The following is a 13,211-nucleotide window of genomic DNA, read 5'->3' on the forward strand; positions in this document are numbered from 1 at the left end:
CACTATTTGACTAAATCGGGTCCCCGACAATGGCGCCAAAAACTTGATACGTCTCGTGACTATATATAGAATATAGTCTATCGGGTACTTGACTGCAAGTGCACAGTCTAGTCGTTTTTAAAAGATATCGAACCCACAGGGACCGATGGTCAAACTAATGCTACCGACGTTACTATGTTTAGCTAAGGAAATGATTTTTAGAAGTTTGGTTGAACGAAAATTAAATCTAAGGGAAGTTAAGTTTTAAGAAAATATTAATAGGGGGATATCGGTATGCAACACATTAATCGTCAGGGATTCGATAAGTCACCGGTGTAAATTTTAAGTACCAAATATCTTTCAGTAGAAAGTACTTATTTAAAAGGCTTTATCTCACACTCTCGTGGTTGTTGACTCAGACTATACTTTTAAGTCAGAATGTACGCTCTCGCTGTCCCATTTGAAGTTAAAAATAATTTTTGAAAATAAATAAGTTCTAATTGCTTTTAAAGTGCTCTTACTGTTTTTAAAATCAATGCCTAGTTTTTACTATCCAGTTCGGCCCTCACGCTCTCGCGATTATCGGTTCTCACCTTAGGTAATTTCCCACTCTCGTGGCAAAATCGTATTAAATTGCTCCTCACTCTTGTGACAAAGTTAGTTAAATTTAAATTAAAAACCACAGCTAAAAAGATTGTTTGAGAAAAGAAGTTGTACACCGACTATTATTAAATTCCGTCTAATTGAGTTGTTTACATACCAATACCGGTAGTTTAGCCGGACATGTTAAATAACGCAAACACAGACGAACATAAACAAATCAACAATAAAGCAAACATGATAATAATAATAATAATGCAATAACAATAATAATTGAATAAAAACCTGGAAATTGGATTAATAGAATATGTCGAATCTTGAAGTACTTGAGCAGTCCTCCACAGGTCGGTAGGATTCTGCTTCTTCGAAATAATTGCTTAAACTAAATTAAATAAATTGCAGTAGTTCCCCAGTGTAGGAAACTACTACTTTGGCTAAATGAAAAACGGAAAGGGAAAGGGAAAATCAAAGCTCTGAACGGAACGGTAAACAAATTGCGATAAAAGAAAACAATGTTGCTGAAGAAAAATAAAATAAAAGCAGAATTGTTGTGGAAAATAAAATGCGAAGAAAGGTCTTGAAAGATGGCTTTAGAGAGGAAAATTAAGCGTGCTTCAGAGAGGAAAAATTAAGTGTGCCTGTAGGTTTCCAACTTCCATCCTTTTATATTCTCCATTTGGTCTTGGCAGTTGAGAGAAATAAGGGTGACTTGGTTGAGTGAGAAATCCACGGGAAAGTGGCTGAGGAATGAGAAATAAGGGTGTGTGGATCACTTTTGTTGACAGATTCAATACGCTGATTTTGGCCTTGTGACGGTCGTGACAGATATTGTGACGGTCGTCACATGCACATAATTTGTATTCTCTGCTTTTCTGCTGTTTTCTCTTCCGTTTCTTCTTCTTTTCCTTCCTTTTCTATACTTCGCTCATTTAAGCATGGGAATTGAAATACCTGCAAAAATAACTCGAACACTTGCGGAATAATCGGAATATAAATGAAAGTGGTACGATTTTTGAGTATAAATCAAGGCAAATATACGATGTAGTTTCGCGTTATCAACATGTGTAACATTGACAAGGCAAGACAGAGTGTGTTTGGGTGAACACAGTCTTAGAGACTTAGGTGGGGTTATAATTAGAATAACATTTTATAAAGTTGGAAAATAGATCCATTACGGTTAACATTTTGACGCATTCACGCAATCATGTTATTTATAACCGTTAGATCTTAATCACACGGTCTAAAAAAATAACATTATTTTTTATATAATAATTAGAAAATGTCAATCTTAAATCAGAACCTTCTGATCTTGATTAGTCAGCCATAAAGCTTTACTGTGTAACTGCATGTACTCTTTGACAGTAGGAAATCATGATCCATAAAATATAGTGTTTATATCATTATAATGGTTATATGCTATAATAGTAAATATAACAAGATTTGCTTAGCTCCAACATAAAATGCATGGTCATGCTTATAATAATATGTAACAATCAAGTTAAAAACTATATACTTCTACGAATAAAATTAGTTAAAAAGTTATCATTATTGAGATATTAGATATAATTCAAGTTGAGTTGCGTGTCCCAAGCCCAAAGCTAATTAGGATTTTGGGTTTGTTACTTAGTTTGTTATTTTACTTAGTAGTCAAGTCACTTAAGTGTATATAAATAGACACTTTGTAATTAAGTTTTATCATTCAATTCAATAATACAATCCTCATTTCCTTATTCTCTCTTTCTCTTTTCACTAAAAGTGCCTCAAGCACTAACAAATTCGTATCTAGAGTTCATGTTAGATTCTTGATCGTCTTTTCAAGAATCTCACGCCAGAGATCGTGTTTTCGGAATCGTGGGTTGTTATTGATCAATCGCTATAAAGATGAATGGTAACGAAAATTTACCAAACTCCCTTCCAACTCTTGACGACAAGAACTGGCTTCGATGGAGAAAACAAATGCAATCTCTATTTGGCTTTCATAAAATCCTAGAAGTGGTTACTAATGGTGTTCCTGTGGTTGGTGAAGGTGCAACCGACACACAGAGAACTGCTCACAAGGATGCCAAGAAAAAGGATTGCAAGACGGCATTTTACATCCAATCAGCGGTTGATGCGACTAATTTCGATAAAATCGCTCATGCTGAATCAGCGAAGGAGGCATGAGATATTCTTTTCAAGTACTATGAAGAAGGAAAAAAAAGTCAAGGTTGTCAAATTGCAAACTTTGCGACGACAATATGAATTATTGTTGATGGGAGAAGACGAAAAGATTACAGGCTATGTGTCGAAGGTGCATAAACCCATCCATCTCATAAAGGGTTATGGTGAAACCCTAACTAATAAGATGATATTGAGAAGGTAATGTGTATGTTGAACTCTCACTTTTATCATGTTATCATATCTATTCAAGAATCCAACAATCTTGAAACCCTAAAACTGGAAGATTTGGTTGGTTCGTTGGAGGCGTATGAGATTAGAATCGTCGAAAGGAAAGGAGTTCAAGACTCGATACAAGCATAATATGCTCAGTCATGTAAGAAGAATGATGGTTGCAACAAGTTCAAAGGAAAAATCGATAAGACTCGGGGCAAAAGGTCTTGGTCTAATCCTCACAAGAATAAGGTCGATGATAGAGCTTCCAAATCCTCAAAAAGAGGAGAAGGAAATTCCTATCAGAAAGACAAAGAAGAGAAAAAAGGTGTGCAGTGCTATAACTGTGAAAATTAGGTCACTTGGCCAATCATTGTTGATACAAGAAAGACAAGGGATCAGAAAAAGGAAAGGAGGAAGGAGAGAACCTTGCACGTCAAGATTCAGATAATTCTGATGATATGGTGGTTATGGATGCAGTTGTAGATGACCATGTCGAATCCAAGATCTGGTTCCTCGACTCAGGCTGCTCGAATCACATGATTGGTCAAAAAAGTATGGTTAGTAGATTTCGACAAGTCGAAAAAGAGCAAGGTCAAACTTGTTGATAATAACTTGTTGCAAGCTGAAGGTACTAGCAACATAGTTCAAAGGAGTAATGGAGCGAAAACCTTGATCAAAGATGTACTCTATGTCCCTGGAATGAAATGTAATCTGGTAAGTGTTGGACAACTGATCAAAAAGGGGTTCTCAGTGGTTATGAAAGGTGGAGCCTTAGAACTTTTCGACATCCGGAATAACTTGGTCTTGAAATCTCCTTTGTCGAAGAATAGAACATTTAAGACCATGATCATTTCGACTGAGGTACGATGTTTGAAAACAGTTATCGACCATAAGATTAGTTGGTTGTGGCATCTGAGGTTTGGCCATCTGAATTTTAGGTTGCTCAATCAACTGATCACTCAAGATATGGTAATTGGTATTACCGCAAGCTAGGATAATCACAAACAATACTAACATACATATATTGCAAGGTAGGATAATAACACAAATCCTCTACACAATTTCATTCAAAGTATATCTCATCACAATCTCACAACTCAATAATTATGCATATAACTCATTATGCAATGCAACTCAATTATGCAACTTTATGCATATGCATGTGGTACCAACTCAATATTTTGTTCTCTCTGGAACTGGGTCCATTATTTTGAATCCATGAGCCCCCTCTTTTGAGCTTGGGATAAGCCAGTAGTCCCCTCTTCTGAACTAGCTGACATGCCTCTTGACACAATTCTTATGATGCATGGTCATATCATCAAATCAATGAGTTAAGACCCCTTTTTTGATCCTAACGTAATGCATTGACAACTCTAGTGATCCCCTCTTTGGATTACATCACACCAAAATCAAAAAATGCATATTAGCAATCAGCAGTGCAACACAACCATGCTAATAATTCATCTCAACATAATTATATTTTAAACAACACATCAATTTAATCAACTCATTGTGCAAACATAAGGATCACAATAATTAATCATACAATGTTCAATAAACAACATCAAAACATAAATAGCATACAACAACTTAGTTCCCACTTTGAACTACCACTACAACAACAACAACAATTATGCATATTCACATACAAACATCACATAACTCAAATATGCATACACCATATACAACCAAATTTATGCATATAAAACATCATCTTTCGTTAATCATATAACAACACCAAATAACATTATCGATTTAATTATAACAATTAAATAATTTTTCTAAATCAATTATTAGCACTATACAACCCATTGTAATCATGAAATTACTTAATTTAAGTTACCCAAAACATGCCCAACAACAATTAACATGAATTGCATGACAACACAACACATAAAATCCAACTTAGCACTTGGAAAGATAACCACCAACATTACACCTTAAGTAAAATAGTATATTCACATCATTAAATACACATTCATCCTCTTAAGACATCAACATGATATAGTATTATGCGTTATCTTTCCAACGCTTCAAACCGCGTCCCAAATGGAGTCACGGTCTCAATTATGATATTTTCCATTAGGCATAATGGAAGTCATGAGGATTGACGGACGTCACCCAGAACTTGGTTTTTTCCATGACCAGTTCGTCACTAAGTCCCAAAACCCGTGGGTAAATACCCATAATTTATTTTTATGCGTTTTCCAAATTAGAAATCCTTCCAGACCTCCGATTTCGATTCTGTAAAAAGTTTTGATCTTAAAATTCGACATACTACAATTATCTAATGATTAAAACAACAATTTAACACATATAATTCTCAATTTTCTTGAAAACATATTAACCCCAAAGCTTCAAACCTTCGACAATGGTGTAAAATATTAACAATTTCAAAATAGTAATAATATACTAAATTATACAAAAAAATACACATCCATTCAGCCAATCAACATCATAATATCATAGAAACTCAAAACTTCATGAAAAACCCAATGCCCTATTGGAGGTTAAGGACTCTTCTACCCCACCCCTCATGCATAAGCCCTATTGAAAGCTATTCTCCCCCATTACCTTAGATTTTTCCAGCAAAATTCTTCCAGGCTTTATCAATGGATGCTCTCCCCATGTCTTTTCTTTCTCTTTCTCTTGCTCTAACCTTATTTTCCTCTTTTCTAATTCACATAGTGTCAAAAACCGTCTAACAGTGTAACTTTCTTTTTATAATAACAAAACTCCTAAATTTTGGATTTACTTTTCTATCTTCACTTACTCACAAAAACTCAACAATGTCCTTCCTCTATTATTTCATATATTTAATTACTATATTCTTATTATTTTATTTATAATAACAGAATAATTAAATTCACTAAAATGCTACTACTCATATATTTCATTGAATAATTAAACACTATTATTTAAATAATAAAATCAAAAAATTATTTTAATTAATAAAATAATTCTAGGTTATTCTATCTTTCTCTAATTACTCTTCACACCATACTACAAGGTCACACCCCCATTACACTTATTTATCTATTCAATTAAAATGCTCTTTTTTTTTAATCATTAAGATTTTAAATAATTTCTATCGACTTCAATAAGTCACAACTTATTCTCTACACCTCTATATATAGGACATACACCTCTACTCTCTTATTTATTTAATTATTCACACAAATTAATTAAATAAAATACATATAAATTTCAAAGAATTCACAAATAACTTAACTAAAATAATTTAATAAAAAGTGGGGTGTTACAGAAATTACTCGTCCATATGAGAAGTCATTGCACTATTCTTCCCAAGAATTGTAGTCAATGCTCTAGATACCAGATGTTGGAACCGATCTTGATGGAATACGATCAATCACTGTATTGATTGATTCATAATTCTTGTTCCTCACTTTTCACTCGAGTGATTCAACCATTACTTGGTTGCAAGATGATTCTCACGCACAATAATTTGAGAAGAAATGGAATCTTTGAGTGAGGAAAGGGGAAGAAAAGAGAAATTAGGGTTTTTAGAAAAAAAAGGAAGAAGAAGAATTTTTAAATCTCCAGAGTCTCTTTTTGCCTTCAAATTGCAATTATTAATTTATCTAATCCACACTTTATAATAATAGGATATCTCCCTATTTATAATGAAATTACTTACACACCAAGTAATCTTTAACTAACTAACCATATTCGGCTAGTTGTTACCCACCCCTGTCGAATACACACAACTTGTTAACTACAAGTTGTTTTTGACCCCCCTGTTGAATACAATCACCTTCGACTTATTAAAGACTGTATTCAACTACTACTCTATAGAATACATTTGACTTCGGCTATGTCGAATATTACAAGTATGCTTAATACAAATAATTACATATTTAACACACCCAACCAAATGAAGAAAGTTTATCGTCGAAAAACGTTAAAACTTTGTATTATACTACAAGCCTCTTATGGATGCCACACAACTAGGATACTGTGAAACAAGTAATCAAGTTTTTCATAATCTCAATATCAACTTCTTATATTGTCGGCCCAAGTAATCCCGTGCCTCAATCAAAGCCATGTCATGATTGATATCAAGGACAAAAAAGGAACAAATTATTAAAAAAAAATGCACAAAAGATGTCGCACATCATCTATTATGATTTTCATTTCTTAAAACCTGTAAGTTGGTCCTTTTATACCATTTTCCTACGGAGGATAATATGAGAGTGTTGTCACCTATTATTAGATTGGACCAACTAAAGGGTATAAATCCCAATTTATAAGGGGATTTCTTAATGCACCATATATGTTTCTTAGCCACCACGCAGAAATATTTCAATGCCCCCAGATTCCGGAGCTGCATATCTAGATGCACCCAATCCTAAGTTAACGTAAAAATATTTCGGAGATGCATTTACAGAATAATGTCGGAGATGCATCTCTGGAACGATTTGCAACTTATATCGCGCCAGAACCCTTCTTCTCCCTCATTTCTCATATTTCTCAAAAAAACACTCCAAACTCTCTCAAATTTATTCTCATCAACAAGTCCAAAATCAAGCAACAAAGGTCAAAGGAACTTCAATCAACATCAGAAACATCATCCAACACTAATGCAAAGTGAAACATTGTAATTTTTTTTTGATGTTTTGAATAGTTTTTGAGTTTTTGTATAAATGAGTAGAAATTGATGTACTTAGGAAATGAGTAGAATTTTGATGATTGATAGTTTATAAATAGTGTAAAACATGATAGTTGGCTGAAAATGATGATCAATGCTATATTTTTTTTTGTTCCCATGCTTGCATTTCCGCCATTGACGTAGCTTCTAAGTTGTAAAAAATTTCGGAGATGCATCTCTGGAGTTTTCTCTAGTTTACTTTAACTTATAGGCATAATGGTTGATAGATACGATCGACTGAGGCACGAGAGGGTTGCACAACACGCATTAGTGTGACGAAAGAAAAGTCAGTAGGTTTCAGAGGCTCCTGGTCCCTCTGGTCATACATAGCCATCTCCTTTTGGGCCTCATGCTTCTCCATCTTCTTCTTCTTCTCGTAGGAGATGAGTTTCACCTACCAACACATTACTCTCTCCATCCTCCCGCAGGCGTCAATTTTCACTTATTGAAGCGCCTGAGGTACCCGAGTCACCAGTGGTACCGGAGGTACCACTGTTACCTCATACTGCTGATGGTGCTGAGCCAGTGCCACCTCCGGAGGGTGAGGCTGCTGTGGATGCTGAGCAAAATCCATTTAGAGGAGGCCTTGTAGATTTGTCACTACTTCCCCTGTACCCATACCATACTTCCAAACATATTTGGGACAAAAAATTAGCATTTCTTAGATTTATTATTTTTAATTTATGTTTATTTTAATTGACAAGTTTGTGACAAGGTATATACATATGAGCTCTAGAGAGCACATTAGGCTACAGGTGATTATGAGTATGTAGGGCTCCACAAAGCGCATGCTTTGAGAGCATATCTACTATATTTGGTTGGCAATGCGATTTTTATGGACATGAGTGTCGCTTATACAAATGTCATCTACCTATGGTACTTATAGGATTTTGAGCGAATCCATGAGTACAATTGGGGGACCGCTTGTTTGGTCTACTTGTACTTAAAGCTACCAGAGGGTTGTAGGTGGAAGACGAAGCAGGTCACATACAACATCATACTACTAACGGTAATATTTATTGGATTTTTAATCTTTCTGTTTCATTTTCATTTCATCTTTACAACGTCATTACTTATGATTCGTGTGTTCCAAATTTTCCAGGTTTGGATCCTCCATCACTTCCCGTGCTTCTCCGACTGGGAGAGTGTACCGACTTACATTAAGGATATTCCACGTGCTACTGCATTTGTCATGCTTAGAGGGAACCAGGCGACAGAGCCGTTCAAAGTGTATCTTGACCGCTTGGTTGCCGAGGACATGCATTTCAACAGTTATGTCGATCACTGTGAGACACTGCCATTTGACGAGATAGTGCTATACTATAAATGATTGACTTGCAGATCACGTCTCACTACTCCTCACCTGCCTGAGCGCGTCATGCAACAGTTCAGCTACACTCAGACCATTCCCATACACTTTATAGTCTCTGCTCCTCCTGCTTTGACACGTAGATAGATGGATGACATGCTTGATGATTAGGAGAGTCATTTGGTACCAGAGGAGACATGAAGTACCATAGCCCTGAATGCCTGGAGCTACGTGGACGGGTACATCAGGTGGTTCTTCATGGTGTCACATTCGTATATGGTGCAAGCTGCTCCAAGAGACCCACCTAGGCCAGCTCATCAAGAAATATTAGAGAAGGAGTATGCACATTTAGATCATATTGAGGATGTCTTGCCTAGATGACGTCGCATTGTGGAGATTACGCAGACAAACATTGATAGAGGTATCATCACTGATGGGTCTGATGTGAGGCAGATTCTAGATGCCAACATAATAGAGGCGCGAGGGGCATTGATGTATCGGAGACAGTGCCAAAGATATGGGGATCAGTGGGCGAGGAGGAAGAGACAATGTAGTCCAACATACACAGTAGTATATTAGATTAGTATATAGTAGTAGTACTATGAATTGTATTCTAATTTGACATCATGCTATTTTTTTCGTTGTTCTCAACTTTTTTTTCTCCATTTATTGGTCTTTTATTTATATATGACATTTTTGGACCATTTGGATTTATGTATGTTATCCTTTTGTATATCGATTATATGGTTTAAATCTCGTCACATTACATGGTACATAACGCTTATAAATCTTCATCTGAATACGCGTAAACATAACATGAAACTTGTTGTTCTGATACGTTATAGAGATGTAATTCCGGAAAATAAACGAAGATGCATCTCCAGAATATTTTAACGATCAATTACAAATTGGTGCATCTGGAGATGTATCTCCGAAATATTTTAATGATCAATCGCAAATTGGTGCGTCTGAAGACGCATCTTCGAAATATGAGGGCATTTAAGTTTTTTTTTGTGGTGGCTAAAAAACATATAGGATGCATTAAGAAATCTCCATTTACAAAGCCATCGAAACATAATATTGATATGTTAACTTTATTAATTGGACCGTTTTAACTTTTTTAAATATTCTGCGTAGGTTAACCATAATAAAATATGGCAAATCAAATACGAATTTAAATTTATCTTAACAATTATTTTGAGATCTTTTTTAAATACAACTTAAGCGTATTAAATTTTGAATCATATGGAATAATCCACTTTACACAATAGAATTACGGTCCTCCATATAACAAAATTTTGTTAGACAAATTGAAAAATATTTTTAAAATATAAATAACAAAATAAATACATGCCTTTTCCATAATTTAGAAGCCATGAAATTCGTGCTCTTGCCCCACACCTCATATGTTTCAACTTTGCTCATCTTTTACTTCCATGTATACTTTCATAACCACTCCTACGACATTGTACATCCTTCGTCCTTCGTGTAGATGTAGTGAGTGAAATTCTATAACCTCTATCATAAGTGTTACAGATGATTTAGGGCCTGTTTGAAATACATCTTAAAAACTCTTTTTTAGTTTTTGAAAATTTAAAATTTAAAAACTTGTTTGAATATAATGTTTTACAAAAGTGTTTTTAAAAACTCTTTTCTATTTTTCAGTTTTTAAAAGCAAAAATGCAAAACAGTTTAGTTGTGTTTTGCTTCTTACTTTTTAGTTTTTAGTATCATAAAACTTGAAGAAAAAACATAAAAATTTATAATTTTTATTAATAGCATTAATGTAATTTTAATAATTTTTATATTTTAAAAATAAAATAGAAAAACGTATTTGAAAGAGTACGTTATTTCTTTTATTTATGCTCTTTTTATGTATAAGTAACATTTTCAAATATGTTATTTATTTTACTTAATTTTTTTTGTGTTTCTTAATTATTATTTTTACTATATATTTTTTTTTCTATTAAACGTGAAATCCCATTTTTTACTTGTTTTTTTCTTATTATTATTACAAACAAGTGTTATGTGATTTGTAAAATTAAAAATTGATTTAACCCAATTATTTGTATTCGATCAAATATCAATTAATTTTCTTAAGTTTGTAATATTTTATACAATAAAATAGATTTTAAAAGTAAATGACAAAATATTCATTTTTATTCTCTTCTTAAAATACTATTAAAAGATTAGATTATTAAACAAGTTTTTTCATTTTCATATTTTCAAAACAGTTTTTAAAAATTAATTTATCAAACAAATTTTTTGTTAATTTTCTTCTTAAAAATAGTTTTTTAAAATAGATTTGAAAAACAAATTTTAAGAACTAAAATCGAAAAGTGTTTCAAAGAGGCCGTTAATTGTTTACATCTCTATTTTTTAAGCGACGTTATCAGCTACATTGGTATTGATACAAAACTTTTTGAAAAATATGGGTAAGGTTTGTTATAAAAGTTGCAGTTCAGTATTGGATTTGGGTCTGGCCCAAAAATATGTTAGCCCATATTCCGGGGCAAATATCTATAAAATTAGGGTTTTCATTGTTCATACTCTTGTTCTCAATCTCATGTCTTAATTCTGTTTCGGTTTCTATGCTTTCCGCAGTGCTATTTGTTTTCGGAATCGAGAGTCTTGTCCGTTTTCAGCAAAAACATTTCATGAATTCTATATTTTGTTGTGGTTAATGATTGATGATGATTTTCCATTTGTATTTTGTAAATCTGTAAAATCTGAGGCTATGATGAACAACAACATTTCTCGAATCTGATAAAGACGAAAGCAACTATGTTGCTCTTTGATGACAGTGTTTGTGCGTGTCTGAGCCTCTTACCCATTATATTCTAGTTTTTCAACTTAATCTGAAAAAAAAATGCACTAATTTGTTTGGTCAATCTTCAAAGTACTATAGTGTTCTGTTTAGAGTTTGAAAGAATGGATGATAACATTGCTTCAGCAGACAAATCATGAAGAAAATCTTGTTCAGTGTTTTCAATTTTGATAGCTCATACTCTAATTTTCCATTAACAACTTAGATCCGTATCTCCTTTAAGAGTGTTCCCGAATTTGATCGATATCTGAGTTTGAGATTTCTCTTTCCATGTTAACACCAACATCAAACAAAGATTTGGGTGATAAAATATCCATTAGATAATCATGCTGAATTATTCCTTTTGCATTCCATCAGGTACACATTATACCATATGCCCAATTGATTTGAACATTCTAAATGACCAGCCACATGACCATCACATTCTCCTTCAAAATCTCTTCACTATAGTTTTTTTCTTGGACGAAGCATACGAGTCACTACATAATCTTGTTGGGCTTGAGATTCCATACACAAGAGGAGGTTGAATTGTGTAGGTTTGAAAAATGTTGATTGAAAATAATTTTTTTTAGAGAGATTCCATGCACAAGAGGAGGCTGAATTGCGTAGGTTTAAAAAATGTTTGATTGAAAATAATTTTTTTTAGTGAAATCAGAATTTAAAATTATTTGTAAAAAAATGTGTAAATAAGCAAAGAGATAAAGAAATTGCTGGAAAAAGAGAGGAATAAAAAAATAACTGAAAAGTAAAAGAGATAATGATACTAGATATTTATATAGGTTCAATCTTACTATTTGACATACTCTTGTTCCCAACAAAAAAATCATGAGTTTCCATTATCTTGAGTGTTTTCAATAGAATACACTCACAAATCTCATTTTACAAGGATTTGAAGTTTTTCAATAGCTAAATTCCAACTAACAAAAGATAGAGTTTTGACTGGACATCCTTTACACTGAGATGGAGTTTTATAATGGCTATCATCTAAAACGAACCTAGAATTTTACACGGGCTGACCTCAGAACTGAGCTAAGATTTTACATTGGCTAATAATCTCAAACCAGGATGAGACTTTGCACAAGCTGATCTCGAATCAACATAACTTTTACACCAATCTAAGCTCAAGAACAATGATGAGATTTTGTAGAGGATGATCTCCATTCGACAGAGTTTTTACACTGGGATGAGCTCAAGAGCTATTTTGAAAATTTTAATGGTTGATCTTTACGAACCAAAAGTGAGTTTTTTGATGTTTACCAAACTTACGAACCAAACAGAGACTTCCTAAGACAATCCTCAAATCAAATAAGAGCTTTTACTAGTTTAACTCGCAACCAAACAACTTATTTTAAAAGAAAGTTTTACTCACGAGATAATACACTCTTGGTAAATTACAATTATGCTCTCACCTAGAAAAAACAATCCTCACTAAGCATAAGGACACTCTCGAAGCA

The 13,211-nt window shown here is 33.5% G+C and overlaps 1 non-coding gene across 1 annotated transcript; it reads left to right on the forward strand.

Annotated features, from left to right (window-relative positions):
- The first annotated feature begins 11,662 nt into the window (after nt 1–11,662).
- On the forward strand, nt 11,663–11,756 carry LOC127124761 (small nucleolar RNA snoR126). The gene has a single exon (XR_007804230.1). It is a non-coding gene; the product is annotated as a small nucleolar RNA snoR126 (small nucleolar RNA).
- The last annotated feature ends 1,455 nt before the right edge of the window (nt 11,757–13,211 follow it).

This window comes from Lathyrus oleraceus, chromosome 2 (genome assembly GCF_024323335.1).
Source record: "Lathyrus oleraceus cultivar Zhongwan6 chromosome 2, CAAS_Psat_ZW6_1.0, whole genome shotgun sequence".
Lineage (NCBI taxonomy): Eukaryota > Viridiplantae > Streptophyta > Magnoliopsida > Fabales > Fabaceae > Lathyrus > Lathyrus oleraceus.